The 18,485-nt window shown below is 39.8% G+C and overlaps 1 protein-coding gene across 3 annotated transcripts in view; it reads right to left on the reverse strand.

Moving 5' to 3' along the window:
* Positions 1–18,485, reverse strand: part of DNM3 (dynamin 3) — a 169,493-nt gene that overhangs the window by 80,130 nt on the left and 70,878 nt on the right. The window lies entirely within an intron of this gene.

The raw sequence follows: 18,485 nt of genomic DNA on the forward strand, positions 1-18,485 counted from the left end.
TGGAGTTTATTTAAGTTCCACTACAGCTGCTCTAAGGTCTCCCTGGAGCCTTCTCTTCTCCAGGCTGAACTTCCTCAGCCTGTCCTCATGGGAAAGGTGCTCCAGCCTTCTAAGCATCTCAGTGGTCTCCTCTGGACTTGTTCAAAAAGAACTTTAAATGACAGAATCACAACACTCCTTTCTCTGCTGTTCATGCCCTAAAGGGGAGGTGGGGCTGGAAGGGAGCAGAATCGAGCAAGGAGGACTATAAAGCAGTTCAGAGAATCTCAAAGATGAAAATGAGAAAGTAAAAAGACCTATTGATAAGTGTAACACTTGGAGAAGTGGCTGTAGAGCTGGGAATAAGGTTAGGAAAAGCTTATGGAAGAAAACTGCTGCACAGTTATCTAAAATATCTGTAGACTGGTTTAGTAATAACACACAAACAGGAAAAGCTAGAAATTTTTAATACAGAATCAAAATTGCTACTTAATTGATCTAACAGAGATCTAGTGGAATAATGCATCTGGAAAACTGACATATCTTGATATTCTTGTTTAGTGAGCCAGACAGAAAATAATTGGAAAAGCATCGTCTGTCATATCAAAAGCACACGGGCTGGTGTGGGGTTGGCACACCAGAGAACATTCCCCAAGGCAATAAAGCAACAAAGAGCACGTGTCTCACCTTCACCAGGACCTTCAGTGATCACAATACAGATTCATGGCAGAGAACTTAATGAGGTATTTTAATTAAAACAGACACACCATGGAAAAAGCTGACCCACTGCTTGGTTGAGGAGGAAACCCATTAAAAGGCAATGTTAAGATGTTCAGAAAGCTCTAGTGTTCGACCCTTTTTTTACATTACTCTTCACCAAAAAGCCTATAAAGCTGTAAACAATTATTATGGCCAGATATTAGGAAAATAAAATTCAGTTAAAGAAAATGAAGCACTAGTATAAAGTGCAAAGTTCAGTTATGCCCCCACCCCATTCCTTCAGACACTCTCAAGTGTCTCAGTTTTAAATCAACAGCCTGAAGTTGTAAGAGAACTCTGCAACTGATGTGTGTAAACCTTTTATCTAAATTACAGGGAGAGAACAAAGGAGCAAACCTGACTTAAAATGCCCAAGAGTTCCTTGGAACTAAGCCCTGATCTTACTCTGCCCTTTACACTGCAGGCAGCATCTCTGCTGTTCAAGACTTCACCAAAAGGAAAGCCTGAGACTCTCAAAGGCTTTTGTATTTCAAGCACATTCTGTCTTCCCCTCTGCTCCATCAAACTGCAGAAAATTTTCCATGCTCTGGGCCTGGATCCACCAGCTCCTTCTCTCCAGAACTTTTCCAAGTCCCAGCTCCTGTCCCAGCTCCTCAGGGTGGTGCGTTAGACTCAGCTTGGCAGAGGTGCTTGAGACAGGGACACAAGACATGGGCTCTAACAACAGAACTAAACAAACTCAGTTTATCAGGAATGGTGGAACTTGTTGTTTGTGTGGAGCTGAAAGGCACCAGCACCCTGTGCTCACCCAGCATGAGAACCTCGCTCTGGGGAATAAACTTTGAGTTTATTTAAACTGTGAGACCAAAGCAGAGAAGAGGAGTGAGTCCAGCTGAGCAGGAGACTCAATCCTGAGAGGCACCTTCATCTTCCATTGAGGAGCTCAACATCTGGCTCTGCTCCAAAAGCAAAGGGCTCAAGGCTCTGGGAAATAAAGCACCACACCTTAATTTATCCCCTCCTGGCTGGGTAGCAGCCTTAACCCAGGAGCAGCTACTCATCTTTTCCATTTGGTAGAGGAGGGTGTTGGTCCATCACCTCAGTGGCAAATTATTTACAAAAAAGCATCAATCCACGTGTCTCACATGAAGGCTATAGGAACTTGTGCATTGGACACAGCAAAGAAGATCATGATGGAAATAATGAAGAACTTTGAACTCTGCTTTTCACCCAACTTGTGCCAATAAAGCACTACCTATCCCCAAATTAAGCTTGCTATACAAACTATCCCTAAACTATTGAGTATTTTTTTTTTTGTAAGCAGGGAGAAACACAACTATAAATGTCTGAAGTCCTTGGCCACATTTTGACCTCAGATGCCTAAAGGCACTTGTTCTGCTCCCGCAGTGTGGAATGCCCTCCCACAAAGCACCCGTGTGGAATCCTCACAGGCTATTTTTGCAAAGCATAATAAAAAGACATTTCTTGCTAGAATTTCTTCTGTTAGCAGCACAGCTTATTGACCACCTCTGTGGATGCCTACTCTTTCCATAGTATTTCACACAGATGGGATTTCTTATGTGTAGTTACCCATTACAAAAATCCAACTGAAAATTTACGGTTGTCGACAATGAGACAAAGGAGGAAGCAAAGTTCTCTTTATGTAGGGATGTATCTGTCTTCACAGTGAAAAAAGAAAACATTATTTTCACGAGGTTTACTGCAAATTTATTACAGCAATTAAACTGTCCAGTGAATCTGTCTGTATCAACTTATTTCCAGATCCAAAACCAGATGCAAAAACCACCTTTCATTTAATTGGATTATTCTAACTTGTGTAGAGTATGTAGAAACAGATATTTTGGCAACTGGTTGCTAACGAGCTTTCCTAACTCTTGAAAGCTGTTTTTGCAATGCTTTTTTGACAGTATTTACCAGAAAAAAACCCCTAGTGATTTGAAAACAGTTTAAATCCTTGCTCCTCGATGTCTCCTGCACAGAGAAGGGTTTTAAAACCAGAGCTCCTCGAGAATCCACTTTGCTGCTGGCCATGGTTTCAGTGTGTTTGTCCTGCAGCTGCACAGCAAAGGGTTAGCAAAGCATCCACACTACAACGCCCATTGCCTACTCCACCCATCGGGGCTTCTAAAGTTACCAAAAATGTGCAGGATTTTTAACCCACTGTTGGCCACTGGCATTTAAATGTTCAGGAAAGATTTGGGTTTTTTGGACTTTATGCATTTTGTAATGGATCTATGCATTCTCTATAAAGATTAATTATTAAATGGAAATCTTACAGGGAAGATGCACTGGTTTTTATCAGCGAGCTTGCAATCAAAGAGACATTTATTTGATGTTTTAATCTAAAACAAAAAAACCCAATACTGTGTTCAGCAGTGTAAGGTTCTACCTGTTCCTCTAAGCATCCACCTACCATTCTGTAGCTTTAACATTAATTTTCTGTGTTTGTGAATATTGTTTTCTCCAATATAAACAGAAGATGAAATCTAACAAGTCTCTGACTGTTGCATTTCCTCTGTGAAAGCTGATAAACAGAAGTTTCTTTAAACAAAGCACATACTTAAGCTATGACCTGCACTGATGCCAAACATCCTTGAGACTGAGAATTCAGTGTGACTCAAGACATCCTTTCCTATGGATGTTCCCAGCTGCATTAGGAAAGGAAGAAGGAACCCATGCAAGGAAAATAAAAGTTCCATGAAGCCAGGGAGGCAGCCAAATGCTGCCCAGCCGTCTGCTGTGGGGGCTGTAGCACTCTATTAGATTTAGCTCCTCCTGAGCATCTGGTATTTGATGCTTTCACAAACACACTGATCTGATTCAGGACAGGAATTGCTACTTTTCAAAATGCTGTCATATACACAATGTCAAAACTGGAGGTTTTTCTTTCCTTAGCTTTTTCATTATGGTAAAGTTTTGTTTACATCTAAGAGATAAGAAAATTGCAGACTGAAGTCTGATTTTCTGTTTTCAGTGTCTCTTTACAGTGACTTTAAAAACAAGATAAACGGTAGAATCAGAAACCAAATCATAGCTTTTAACTTTTCATCTTATGTTTTAGTTACAAGACTATTCTTTCTTGCAAAATGTTTAAACCACTATCTTGAGTTTACTTTTCACTTGTTAGCCAGGCAATAAAAATAAAAGGGCATTGCAAAAGTGGGAAATGAAAAGGAAAAAAAATAGATAAACAGATAGCACATTAGATATGCTTAGAAACATGCATTAGCACATGGGATGTCTTTTGTAACAGATGATGGATGCATCACATAAAATCTACTCACACCAAGGACAGTTACAGTCCATTTTCATGACCTTTATCAATAGCCTAAGACTGACTAGAAGTTATATAAAAACAAATAACAGAAAAGATACTGTACCCAGTCTTGTAGCTGGTCTCATCTGCAGTGATTAATCCCACATTAATTAAACTAGAACATTCCTTATTTTCAGACTGGAGTCACTGCCATATTTTACACTGATGCTTTTTACCATCCTCATATCATCTCCAGTCTTTCCCACTTTTTAGGTGACTCCATGAATGGGAAAAAGTAACAAATTTCACTTTAACAGAACACAAGGGTACATCAACTCATAGTTCAGTGATTTCTTTCTATGCCTGTTTCAGTGTGTTGATCTTGCTGAGGCCCCACATTCTAGCAGTCAGTAGAACAGATGTGCTCCAGCTAAGGCACTGTATCCCAACACTGCCTGAAAGACTTTTTACCCCCATGGTCACCTTTCCTAAGTAGAAAAGAGGAGCCTTGGTCACTTATTGAAGATTCCCAGAAGGCAGGTAGCCAAGTCCAAGCTCCTGCAGACACAGATTGCACAGTCTCCATGCACAGAGTGCTGCAAGCCCTCTGTGTTCTGAGGTCAGTGTGGGGCAGGGTTAGCAGAGTTACAGGCTGGGAGCTCAGGACCTGCCTCACCTTCCCCAGCTGCACCCATGGGAGCTTCAGTGAGGACATTCTGAGGGGTTTTGCTATTCCTGCTGCACATGGCATCAAGTTTCAGAGACATGAGGCTGTGGGACTGTTCTCATTCCTCTCCAGTTGGATACAACAAGGTGACCATCAGGACAATCCACTGAGCTATTCAGCATAAAATTCCACAAGAAGAGGGGATGTTGCTTTCAATGGTGATGGTAACCATGGGCACAGACAGGCAGCAAGACTCGAAATACAAATAACTCAGGCCAAAATTCAACAGCTCTACCTGTGGCATGGGCAGATGCTGGTCTGTTCCCTCAGTACCAGCAGAGAAAGAACATCAAGACAAAAGAAAACATTATGGGAACTCTTCCAAAATGAGTGTGTTCAAATATCATCCTCTTTCATTTGCCATTCTAAAGAGACACTGAATGAATTCAAATACCATTCCTTTAAGGATCTGATGTATGAGTAAGATAGCCCCAAATGAATGGAAAGCAGGAACAATGGAGCACATTTACCACACAATTCCCCAAAGGCATGTTATCAACAAATCAAAATAGTGATGTCTTTTCTCTACAGACCAGGATAAAATTACCTTCAAAGATGCACAGGGGGAAAACCCAAATCTTTGGAGCAGAACACAGAAATGATCATGATAACTACCAGCCTGACATACAACCCAGTTTTCTGATCCCCTTCCTCACAGTTTTTGCTCCACTACATATGTTGTACTGTGACTTCCAAGAAAATAATTTGGTTGCCTCAGCTAATAGAAAATACCTTTCAAAAATTAAACCATTATTTAAAACCACTGGAATATTTAATAGGCCAGCTCACTCAGCCAAGCTACTAACATAAGCAATTAACCAAATGTTTCAGCTAAAAACATGCTGTAGTTATTACATTTCTTACTTGTGGTTAATAAAGAGAGGTGGCTCAGCTCAACTCAAGTCATGTTCTGATTACTGGTAAAAATGTACATTCAAATGTGAGGGTCTGTGATGCAATGGGAGCAGAAAAAAGTGGGCAGGTCTGAGAAATGCAGATTCTGTCAATCTACTGGTAACAGGATTGTTACCATCACCTGCAGTGTGGGAACATCTAGGGAATATTGCAGACTGGCACTGTAAAAATACTTTTAATGTTTCTTGCCCCAAGGGCTGACAAGCCTTGTCACCATGAGTAAAAGTCTGGAGGCCATCTGGCAATGTCCCAGTAACATCCACTCTCCTCTGATGTTGGAGCTAGACCCTATTTCAAAGGCTGCAAAACCATGTCATGTTAGGGAAGTGAGGATTATTTACAAACTGGTAACTGGTTGGTAAGATCTGCCTCCACACAACCTCACTCAGAAGAAGTATGAAGTGTAAAGCTGTGCAACTGCACAACAAACTGCATGGGCTAGTAACAAAGTAGTGCTCAGACTGGATTGTTTTGTAGGATTTGAACTCAATTGAAAGGACAGATTACTCCTTCACCACTATTACCTCAGTTTCTTCCTTGTCTTCAAAATCCACAAATATCAAAGTTCCTTTGCTAGACTGACCAACACTGGCAGAGAGAATCCAGCCTCACCTGTGCTAAGGACAAAATATCAAAATATCAATATCCACAAATAACAAAGTTCCTTTGCTAGACTGACCAACACTGGCAGAGAGAATCCAGCCTCACCTGTGCTGAGGACAGAGACCCTGAGCAGGCAGCTCTGCTAGATTTGTCACCAGGGTATCATTCTACACATGGCAACTCTGAATTGAATGAAGATCTGGGGAGTAGGACAGATCTGGTTCCAAAGGGCTACACCCAGGTTAATGAGCCCTGAATTTTAATCAGGTTTTCAGCACAAATGCCTGAAGTATGGCTGAGCAGGAGAACTGCTTTGGAATATCCTCTGATCCTGAAGAACTGAGCAGCAGGAACTCCAACAGCACTTAGGTACGCTATGAGTAACTTCTACAATGTATTCTATAGCTCCATCAGCCCCCCCCCAGGCACAAGAAACCATTTCTCAGGTCTGTCCAGCACACTTCAAAGCAGCTCCCATAGACAGAGAGGTCCCAAGGAGCAGAAATGAGACAGCCCTGTCACAGAGTTCCACAGCTCAGCACTAGAGGCACCACGAGCAAGAGCACACAATGGAGCTTGGAAAAGCATGCAATAATCACTGTGGTATGCATGAACCCCTGAGAGCATCCAACAGCCCTGGACAATTTGGACTGGCTCCAAGCTGTTTGCAATAATTATTAACTAGAGCTTTGGGCAGCCTCTTGTAGGTTCGTTTTTTGAACATTGCAACTGAAGTCAGTTCTCCTTTAATTTACATGAGACTCACTACTCTAACCAGGTGGTTGTGATTTGCAGGCTTTTCACAACACTTGCTCCTCTTGCTGCTTTTTTTCTCTCAGCTCGAGGTTCATACCATGTTTTTGTTCAAGGGGTTTTTTGTTTTGTTTTTGGATTTAAGTTTAAAAGCATGAAATAACCTACCCCCTGTTTTTTGCTTGGTTTCTAATTAATACCATTAATCTTTTTTTGGGACACCACCCAAAAAAGACACAAGGTGAGCTGAATCTTTGTCCAAATTAACCAAGAAGTGCAATAATTGTGAAGGTAGGTGAAAATTTTATATGACCAATCTCTCCACCAAGACATACTTTGTTAGTAAGTAAATTCCAAAAAGAGACTTAAAGACCTTTTGAAGGCCACTGGTCTCGTAAAATAACAGATTTGAAGTTCTCTGGTTGAATCCATGATATAGAGGGAGGGGCATACAACAGATATCCCTTGTGAAGAGTAAGGTGGGAAGTGATTTTATATTTTATTAAATTAAACATCTGTGGGAAGCACAAAGGACTGAAAAATAACAAACTGGAAAGGAAGCGCAATACCTGTGTGTGTCATCACAAAAGACATCACCATTTGAATGCTCATATTTTTAATACAACCATAAAACCAGGGCAATTTCATATTTGGGGGCTTTCTCTGTTAAGTTTCAATAGATTTTTCTAAGTATCCCCTGCTTTCATTACTCAAAACAGTGAAAAAACTTGGAAGAAAAGGTATGAATAGGAGAGAAAAATGAGTTTAGGTAAAGCATTAACTGCATTGTGAGCATAAGTGTAATTTTTAAAAACCCCAATTATATAGAGACAGCTTAACTTCAGCACTCAAAAGAAAAAAAAATTCACACAAATTGGGGATTCCCCCCTCCCTTTTCTTCACTGAACAGAATTCAGCAGTTGAGCTTTCTGGGCTCCAGGAAGGCTACACTGAGTAAACTCAGCCAACCACAAGGTTGAAAATGTAGCAGACGTACCATAAAAATTTAGTAATGCTTTTAAACTACTTCTCACCTCACTGGTTTGATGGTGGTGTGGTACTGTTATACAATATGTGCTGCTGCCAAGGCAAGTCCATCTCACCTCGACAGCTGCTGCAGCTTCAGCGAAGCAACACGACGAGCTGTGGCAACTCTGACATTTACTGTTTTTCTAAAGAGTCTTTCCAACCATAAAGCATTTTCAGATGAACCTCTGGAGCTCTTTGTCCAAGGACTATGACTATTTTTCAAAAATTTCTATCAGTGTATTCTAGTGGAAACATTGTGACACTAAGTTTAAAAATAATTCACATATTCTATTAAATCAGATTTGTGCCAGGCACTTTTATACCTGGTGTAGAAACAGTATTGTGCTTATTCAGTGTAAGTGCAGGAATTTTACATCCCTGGCAACACTATGAGCCTGCCTGGACAGTTTAGCATGTCCTTTTCCATTAGAGGAGGGGAAAAAAGTCTAACTTTGTGAAGCACAGAAAGCCTGAGTTCTAACCCATCCCTTCAACAGGAGCCAAACTGTAATATTGCTTCAACGCCATTTTAAGCAGAGCTAAAATAAAGGGTGAAGTCCAAAACAAGATTTTGTGAAAAGAAATCGGCACAGAGTCCTTCTGTGATAAAAGCTTTAGTGGAGGGAGGTGGCTACAGTCTCGTGGTCCAAACCCCAAAGAATTTTTTTATTTTCATGTCCTTGGCTTCAGGGACAGTGCTGTGTGAGCAAGGACTAGAAAAAGAATCAGAACATTACGAGCCTTCCCCGCAGTAAGTATCCATTGCAGCTTTTAAGAAGATTCAGTGCTATTTCTTTCTTTTTTCTCAACCTACTCGGGTACAGAACCAAAGTAAACATAAGACAGTAGAGCAAGCCGGTGAGGGTGTTTTATGAAACTCAGCCAAAGTTTCTGCTACTTTAATTTGGGGAGAAAAATAAGTGTTACAAAATGTCTAGGAAAAGTTTGTGCTGAGAAAGCACACAAGCGTTTCAAGGTGGGCAACGCGATTTATTGAAGAGGAAGAATAGAAGTGCATCAAAATAATCAGGGAAATGCCAGATTTCTTTATTTTTCTTTTTAAATCAACAAAGCAGTAAAGCAAAAGCTGACTTTTCTCCGGTCTAGGCTTTTTTCCTTCCTTTCCCTTCCCCTTTTCTTGCCTTCCCTAAGAGCAAACAGCGGTGGCAGAGGAGCGATGCTGGCCCTGCCTGTGTGTGCTGCCTGACATTTAACCACTCCTGGCTAACAGCATGTTTACCACCTTCCTTTCCACTCCAACCTGCACATACAACACAAGGAAGGACCACTTCTTATTTTTTTCCCCCTTTTCTGTTCGGTAAGTCCTCTTTACATAAAAATTTTCAAGTGTCCCTCTGCCTCTTAACCAGCCTTCACCACAAAAATATCCTGATGCAAAACTTACAAATGCCTGGTAGTGCTCATAAAATTTTCACTGCATAACACACAAACACATGCGTAATCCTTGTGATTCTCCTCTACTCTCCTGCAGCTCAAATCAGAGAGGCAAAAGCTCCAGCTGTAACACTGAAACTGAAAAGAATCTGCTAAATTCAGTAATACTTAAAGAGCTGGAAAAAAACAAAACAAAACCAAAACAAAACCAAAAAACCAATGAGCAAAGAATGTACCTAATTACCACTAATCCTGCCTATTAGATTTCATTCAGACACCACAACTTCTTTCAAATAACCCCAGTTTATTTTTGAAAAAAATTCCTTTCTTCAGGCAGGATATGGGGGAGGAGTCAATCAGTGATGTTTTACACATGCACATCTGGATACAGTCCAATTATTCCCCTTATACATTCCTCCAGTTGTTTTCATTTTGCTCCATGCTCTGGCATTCATAAATTTGTGAGATTAATTGTGTGTGAGCGTCTGCAGTCTTGGATCTGGGCACGGCTTTAGCTGCAACACAGCTAGAAGTCAACATTAAAGAGAGCTCCAGTTCAGAAAACACAATTTACATTTATACATCTTTGGTACAGTAAGGATTGAAGCAGCCATCATCCTTACCACATGCATCAAATTGGTAAGATTAATTCAATATCAACTACATTTTATTACTGTAGTTAGTGTGAACCTCATGAATAATTAGTTACTCAGCGTTAACTACAAAAGAAGGATTTTTTTTATTTTTAATTTTTTTAGGATTTGCTTGGTTGGGGTTTTTTTTTTGATAGTTTTTTGATTTTCATGGTGTGATTTCATTTGCCTTTGCAAATCATAAACCATTGCAAGGACTGAAGCATTTTAAACCTGGGGTGCAGCTAACCCAGTGGATTATGCCATTCTGGCCACCACCAGGGTGCAGGGAGTTGGTAAATTCAGAAACCTGGGAAATGCCCCTGTCAGAGGCATTCCCATGGGAAGCTCCCACTCCTTGCTGCTGTAACTTGCTATTTCCAATCTCCAGCAAAGGCAGACATGAAGGTGACTGAGCTTCTGCAACACTCTGACTATTCCAAAAGCAAGTGAGCTCAAACCAATCACCAGCACAGGGAAAGCAAGGGGGCTAAACCCTGCTTCTCCTCTCCTGGGGCCAAGCTTTCCATTTACTGATGTTTTGTATTTTATGTGCAATTTACTAACCAAAACCAGCTGTTTCCTCAAGTTCTCTGCAATTTATTGTTTTGCAAAATCAGTTTCACGTTACACTTCTGATCAGTGCAGTTCCACATGAGAGCTACACAACTGAGGTGAGGTATTAAAAATCCAGGGGTCGAAGACCAAGAATCTGCTCACTTGACTGCAAGTTTTGTGACCCAAATACAGTGCTGGATGCACAAATCCCACTTGGGGTCCAAGAGATTCCAGGCTGTGATGTAGCAGTCAAGGCAGGGTGACAAGAGAGATGAAAACTGTGCCCAGTTCCTGAAGCTTCCCCAGTTTGCTGCTGGCAGGAAGAGCTGGACAGACTTAGATGGTTTTGGTTTGGCTGCCTTTGTGCAAGATGGCTGTTATCTTTTTGAACAATTATCCATCAGATTTGATGGGATTTTCACAGAAGATAAACTGAACCTTCTTACAGACTTTTCCAAAAATCTTGATGAACGGTGCGAGAGTCAATCTGGGTATAACACCATTCCAAATTCAGCAGATGATACTAATCTAAAATTAACTCCCTCATATTTCCCATTGTTAATTTATCTTGTAGATTAATCTTTGAAGATCTCTCAAATCTGTAGTTCTTGATAAAACACAGCAGAGGGAAAATAAAATAAAAAAATCCCAAGCCAACTCTTCAAGCCAGGAGATTTTACAATATTTTTTAGAATACAATATTTTTTCTCCAACACATGAAATTCTGCTTCACTTTTCTTCATGCAGAAGAAAAACATCTTGTGTTGTGCGTTTGTCATGACCAAAATACCTGAATCTGACAATGAACTGCTACTGCACTGAGACAATTTTCGTCCTGCCAGCTACTATTGCTAATCCCTACAACTCCTCTGGCAACGCTGGAGGTGAAGGTCTAAAAGGCAGGGAGAGTGGTCACAGTAAGTTTATTACTGGGGCAAACATAGCTGATCTCCCACAGCACTGTGACACTTGAGAACTGGACCAGCTGTGAAGCTCAGCCTCTCACCCTGAACCTCCATCCATCTCCAACCTCAAGATATTAAAAAAAACTCTTTTAGTCTTCCTTCCTTCTTCAAGTTAGGAAATCATACTCCAAACCAACCAATGTTACAACTTGAATGAAATTATTTCAACATCAAGCACCTGAGAGTCAGGGAAATGATTTATGGTTGCACACAGAACCCCCATTCTGCTCCATGTGTGCAGGCATTGTGATTAAGTGTCTGATTCCGTGACTGTGCTCTGCTTTTCTCCAGGACTCCTGCCTCATTCACTGTGCAGAAAGCACATACAAGAGGAGAGAATTACATTTGTACAAACAACCATAAATCTACTATTTCCTAGCTTCTGAGTACTTGACTTTGCAAACAATGTTCCTTTCATGTAGATTTCTGCTTGTAATACTTGTACGGCGTACACCTAAAAACACTGCAACAACCTGACTGACAATCTCGTCTAAGAGTCCAGAACCAATGCTTGAAACCTTCTCATTTTATGGATGTAACATTTGCAAAAAACTCTCATTTAATGGTTGCACTATCATGCTTATAAAAGTCATATTTTCCACACAATAGAGGCAGTGTAAAAATTAAAACAAGCTGCAGACTGATTGACCAAGTTGTCTGAATTATTCTCTTTCTTCCTAACAATGAACTGTGCTCTCTGAGCTCCAAATAAACAATTAAGAAGGGGTGGGGGTGGGGGTTGGAGGGCAACCTATAGTAAATAGCATTTTAATTGCACTCTTACAAAAAATACAAGGAAAATAGTAACACATAAAATAAGCCCCGTTTTCCCTTTAAAGCCACCGGAGACCTTGGAGCTGTTTCAGTAAAGCAGAAGCTCTGAGCTGCAGGCGAGGGCACAAATCTTACCCAGCACAACTTGAAAGAAAAACAGAAAGTAGCTCATACAAATTTCTGGAATCATGTCTTCCAAGGCAGTATAAAGTAGCCTTTATATACCTGAGTTAGACTATCAGAGCATCAACTGCTACCATGGAAGAGACCCAGTGCACACTGCAGTTGCTGGCTCAGCAGGTGGCACTGGATAAATACACACATGATACTTTTACTCCATAGCTCCCAAACAGATGGTCAAAAGCACTGCTTATTAAGCTGGTTCTCTTTCAAAAAAACAAGCATAAAAATAGGATTGAGGAGTCCCATATAATCAGGTCTCATTGGTTTTACTTTGAGAGCTCATGGAGGAAAACTCCACGCCAATTCAGCCAGGGATCTCTGCCACACCTCCTAAAGTCACATCCTGCAGTCTCTGGTACTCAGCTAAGTCTGGCTTGCTCACCTCCTTTAACCACTTGGGTATTTTTTACTGGGCAGAAGCAAACAGAACTTTGCAAACTGCTGTTTGTGCTTTACTCTCTCCTAGCTGTGTGAGCAAGCAAGGCAGTGAGCATCAGGACACAGTAAAATTAAAATCTAGCCTCCAAATAGTCATCACTAAGAAGATGACATGCAGAGGTGTGACATCTCCCTGAATATCCATCTCTTTTTCTGGTTGCTTTCCATGCTGTCCAAGGCTCAAAAGAATTTTTAAACTTTCCCTTTGACATTGAGAAGAAACTGGCACAAAGTTCTGAAGGAAATACCCTTAGCAAATTCAAGATTTTCACTAGACAGAATAAACACTTCAGCTAAATTTGGTTTCTCATTTCTATTGCAAACAGATAAGCAGCTCTCCAATTCTGCCATTCATCCAGGAATTTTCATAGCATGGCTCAGAGTGAGTCTTAATGGAGATGGAAAGCAGATTGCAGCCTTTTCCAGTGAAATGTGACTTTATCACAAAAGCTGTATGGAAGCAAGAAGAGGTTTCTGTTAATGTACATAACCATGCTTTAGCAATGCCCTCAATGTCTACACTGAAAGGCACAAACAGGGTCATTCATTTCCAGAAGTTGTAAGAGATAATTACAGGATAGCAAAGCAGGATTTTTCCCCACGTGCACACTAGAGAAACAACTTTGTTTCAAAATCAATCTTCAGAGCAGTATTGGCAAACCACTGTGAATAACAAGTAATATACAAATATTATTATTATTGTGCATATTATTAAAATATACACATATAAAATGTATATTATTAAAAAATATACAGAAAGAGCCTCTAATTGCCTAGTGGGAGTGTTCAGTGTCCTTCACCTGCTCAAACCAGGTTAGGGTGAACATATTCAGGTACAACAGACACAAAGTGCCAAATGTAATGATCTATGTTTCCACACAGCAGAAGACAGAACTAACATTCCTTCCTAAGCAGCTGTGATTGAAGGGTTAACTAAATACCAACACCTTCATTTTTTAACCAGCTAACAAAGTCTTCAAACACACCTACTCCAACCTTGGGATGCTCTTTCAGCATCTGACACCTGCATTTGCACCACAAACCCTTGGAGTACTTAGCTGTTGTTGCCAAGTTGAATTTTTATCATTAAACTTACAATCAGCATATGAAGATTTTTGGGAAGCTGCCAATATTATTGAGACTCCTTATGGACTTTCTAACAACATATGCTAAGGTTTGTAGTGCCACCTGTTCATGAGACAATCTCCACCCCAGAGCCTGCTCCCTCCCCAGCTCTCCCTTCCCAAGCTTGTTGTCCTTCCCTCTTCTTTCATCTGATAGCATTTGCTCAGCATCTTTCCTGCTATTTTTCCTTTACTGACATAGGCTCCACTTTCCCTTTCTTCATAAACACATCCCAAGGTCTGCAGAAATAAGAAGCTGGAGATTTAGCAAATCTTAACAAGATGAGACTACTTCTACAATATTTACTCCCACAAGCCATACTGAACAATTTTAATTGCCTTAAATCTGGTATATCATTATCACTGCAAACACCAAGTCACAGATTATGTTGGGGAAGGTAATTAAGAGTAAACAAATGAAACACATTTATGATTCACCAATGCAAAAGAATTAAGCTCAATCTCACCATAAATATTTAACACAGACTCAGTCAGATAAGCATGTTCTGATATGCAAGAGAACAAAATTCACTGATAGTAGCAAGGCTACATTAAAAGAATAAATCACCAACACTTTCATAAATAGAAAGAGTGGAGCATGGTGTAAAATATCAGATTGTACACAGAAGATTATGAATTGGGTACATGTTTAATAGCTCTCCCTGATGTTGCTTTCTGCTACTATAAATTAAGGCCTCATTTCTCACTTCCTGGCTCTAGAGTATGTTTTTCTTTAATTATATGCACATACCCTATGTAAAAGGAATTTACCATTAGTTTTTTGGCCTTTAACAGATATATTTAGTAATTACTTTAAAATGCTGACATTTATGATCAGCAGTGAAGATAAATATAACCTTTATGCAAAATTCTGTAGGAGATTTAGACTGCAGCAGGTGAATAATGCAGGCATGATTTCCACAGGCTCCTCTCCAGAGGATGCTCTTTCCAAACTCTATTTTGTATAGAAAGAACTCAGATTATGAAAGATTGGCCACAATCTACCAGTTTTTCCTTCTATATGACCAGATGAGTGCAAAGCAACAAAACAGAAGAATAAAAGGAAAAATAAAGACCAGCTATCCATTGGAGTATTCCCAGATTAATGGCTAAATGGTTAAGTGGACTAGATTGGTTGTGGGGAGCAAAGGGACTGGGTGCAGAAAAGAATTACAATATTAAAATCTTCCAGACAGCAATTCCTTGGACATCATGGCTTGCATATACAATACTAGAAGAGAAAAAGTCACTGGGGGAAGGAATTGAAGGTCCTCTAAGTCAGGGATTGATAAGTAGAAATAATTTGCTCAAGGTCATATAAGTTTATGGCAAAGACAAGAGTAAAAATCTTGATTATCTTCACTCCAGTCATACTGCTTATTCTCAACACGTTATCAATAAATACATTTAATTCTTCAGAATGTTTCCAGCACTTATGTATTATTATGGAGCTTCCTTGCCTTTCTTCCCTGAATTAACATACCTTCCTGTGGCTGAAATCATTATCATTGTGTCTCTAAGTCTCCAAGTCTGTAACTAAAAATGACCAACTTGTTAAAAACCAAATCAACCAAGTCAAAACCTTGCTGGTTTCTCCATCCTACAAAGCACTGTGCACACAAACAGGTGTAGCCTCAGCTCAGCAGTGTAATTTTCTCTAAAAAATCCTTTTTCTCTGATTCTGCTGCATTTCTTCTGTATTTTTCTTTCTCTTCCTGGATTTCTCAGCCTCCTTTGGACTGAATTCTTTTGGGATTCTCCCTGGTGGGGAGCCCTGCTTATCTCAGTTTTTATGATTTGAAGAAAACTCCTGAGCTCGTTAGAATCTTGTTTCTCGTGTTTATTAAAAAGTCATCACAAAACTTAACAGGTCTCTCCAGGCTGGCTACACAAGGTTAATCTTTGCAATCTGGCACATTTCTTTCTTCTGATGGTACAAACAAGGCTTTGTGGCTCACTCTGTGTCTGGTGCACAAAATGGCCCCAAAATACGCAGTTCTTTTATCTTTATACCTATTTTTACCCAATTAACAATAGACATGTATATTATTTTTCTTAATGACTCAATGACCCATCACCTCTGTGATGCACTGTGGCATTTTCTGTGCCATCACCTACTATCACCCAAAAACCTCTAGGAGAAGAACATGAAGAAGAAAGAAGAAGGACAAGAAACAATACCCTAAATCCTCCCTCTTGTTTCCTGTTCACTTTTTCACCCAGTGACTTAAGAAAATTCTCTAATCTACACACACTTTAAGCTTTTCTAACTTTAACAGTTGTTTTCATGTATCACCATGAAAACATGCTCATGAATTTCATGTTATATGAAATTCAGTGTTTTTCTGGATCTTAGAACTAAGTATCAGAAAGAAGGGCACACACTCTGTATCCCAGACTCCAACAAGGAGCAGGGGTTTGTGCAGACAGGATTCTCTTTGGAGAATCATCTGTAATTTCAGGATTTGCACCCTGCTGTAGGAACAGGTTGGTTTGGAGGAGCTGGGTGTGTGGTGGCTGGGAGCAGAGAGCACTGTCATTAATGAGCAGCCTGAGTAATCCATCACATCCAACAGCTGCTGTGGTGATCCCTTTCCAAATAATTAAATATTGCCTTTATGCTCTACTATCTCTGTCTCCTGTCACTGATCACCTCATTTCAACTCCTATGTTATGATTCTACTCCAGTTGCAAGAGATGTGCAGTTTTTAGAAAAAGAAAGCTGCTGTGTAATAAACAGACAATGAACTGTGGCTGTGAAGAGAAATAGTCTCATTACATGGAGATTTATTCAAACTTGCCCTCTTGTACAGGAAATTTTCTATCAGCCCTTCTATGAATGAACAAAACACTAACAGCTCTGGAATTGAATGCACAGTATATTCAAACATCAGTGAGACTCCAAAACTTTACATAATCAAATGTAAAGATTTGTCAATTAAGATTTGTAAAGATTCTTCAAAGTCAAGGAAAAAAGGCCACCTTTTCCACCAACAATGTCTTTTTTAAAGTGTCCATGAATGTTTTTCCTAGACAAGGCAAAAGTCTGTCAATACCACAGAGTATGCCAAATATGAAGTTTCAAAACAGGAGCTTGAATTATGAACAAAAGTTGAAAAAACTCCACAAATATTTCTCAACAGGTGGAAAGCATATAAATAAAATTTCAGATAATTCAAATACATTCACACAGCTAAATTTTCCACAAATTTATGTGGAAAAACATGTTTTCCCTAGCTATCTGGAAAACTTGAGACTAAAGACGGCATTTTGATTTATCCAACCTGAAAAACAAAATATATCCCAGCCCTCCAAAATTAAGGTACCCAATAGAAACTGAAAACAAAAATGAGATTCTGTGAAACAATGTGCAAGGCAAACATCAGTGGTAAATATTTTTATTATAGCAGTATCTAAATGCTGTAACTTAGGGTCACATCTTTATATGGAAATTTGGATGCACACAGAAACAATCAATATTTTTAAGTGCTTACAGTTTAAAGATACAAGCAGAAAACATTAAATGGGAATGAACTATACCAGGCAAACTTATTTTATATGGACTAACATAATTTTCTTAGAGTTCTTTGGGATTCTGATGAGTGAGATGTGTTTACATATTATACTACAGTGATCAAAATAAGATCTTACACGCTTTGTCAGTAAGACACAAGGATGCAATGATTACACCCCCCTGTCCACTCAGCACTTCACTAATTAAAGTAATTACATAAATTAAAGTATCCTTTTTTCCCCGTCTCAGTGCATGGTTTTGAGCACACCAACCCCAAATCACTCTAGCTTCTCTCACAGGACAGGAACCTCAGTGCATTTTTAAAAAGGAGCCAATAGAGGAATCAGGTATTTATAATTAACACCTTTTTGAAAAGGAGGGGAGGAAGGAGAAGAGGAAGGAGATGAGATGGAGATGAGATGGAGATGATGGAGATGATGGAGATGATGGAGAGGATGGAGATGATGGAGATGAAGGAGATGAAGGAGATGAAGGAGATGATGGAGATGATGGAGATGATGGAGAGGATGGAGATGAAGGAGATGAAGGAGATGAAGGAGATGAAGGAGATGATGAAGATGATGGAGATGATGGAGATGATGGAGATGAAGGAGATGATGAAGATGAAGGAAGGGAAACAATTCTCTCCTGCTCAGAAGACAGGAATCCAGAGTTACATTGCACTGTATCACATCTCCATTTTTTTCCTGCTCAGAATTCAAATACTCTTGAGAGAACATTTGATTAGTGCAACACTGACAGAACAGCAGAAACACCCCCTGGCTTTTCTGACTTGCTTTTCGGTTATGCCCTTAAGTGCCTTCAGGTCTTCACTATTAATTAACTATTAATTAAACAGCAGTGTCAGCAGCCTGCAATCCACCCAGGTTTTCTCAAAG

The sequence above is a fragment of the Parus major genome, chromosome 8, assembly GCF_001522545.3.
Source record: "Parus major isolate Abel chromosome 8, Parus_major1.1, whole genome shotgun sequence".
Lineage (NCBI taxonomy): Eukaryota > Metazoa > Chordata > Aves > Passeriformes > Paridae > Parus > Parus major.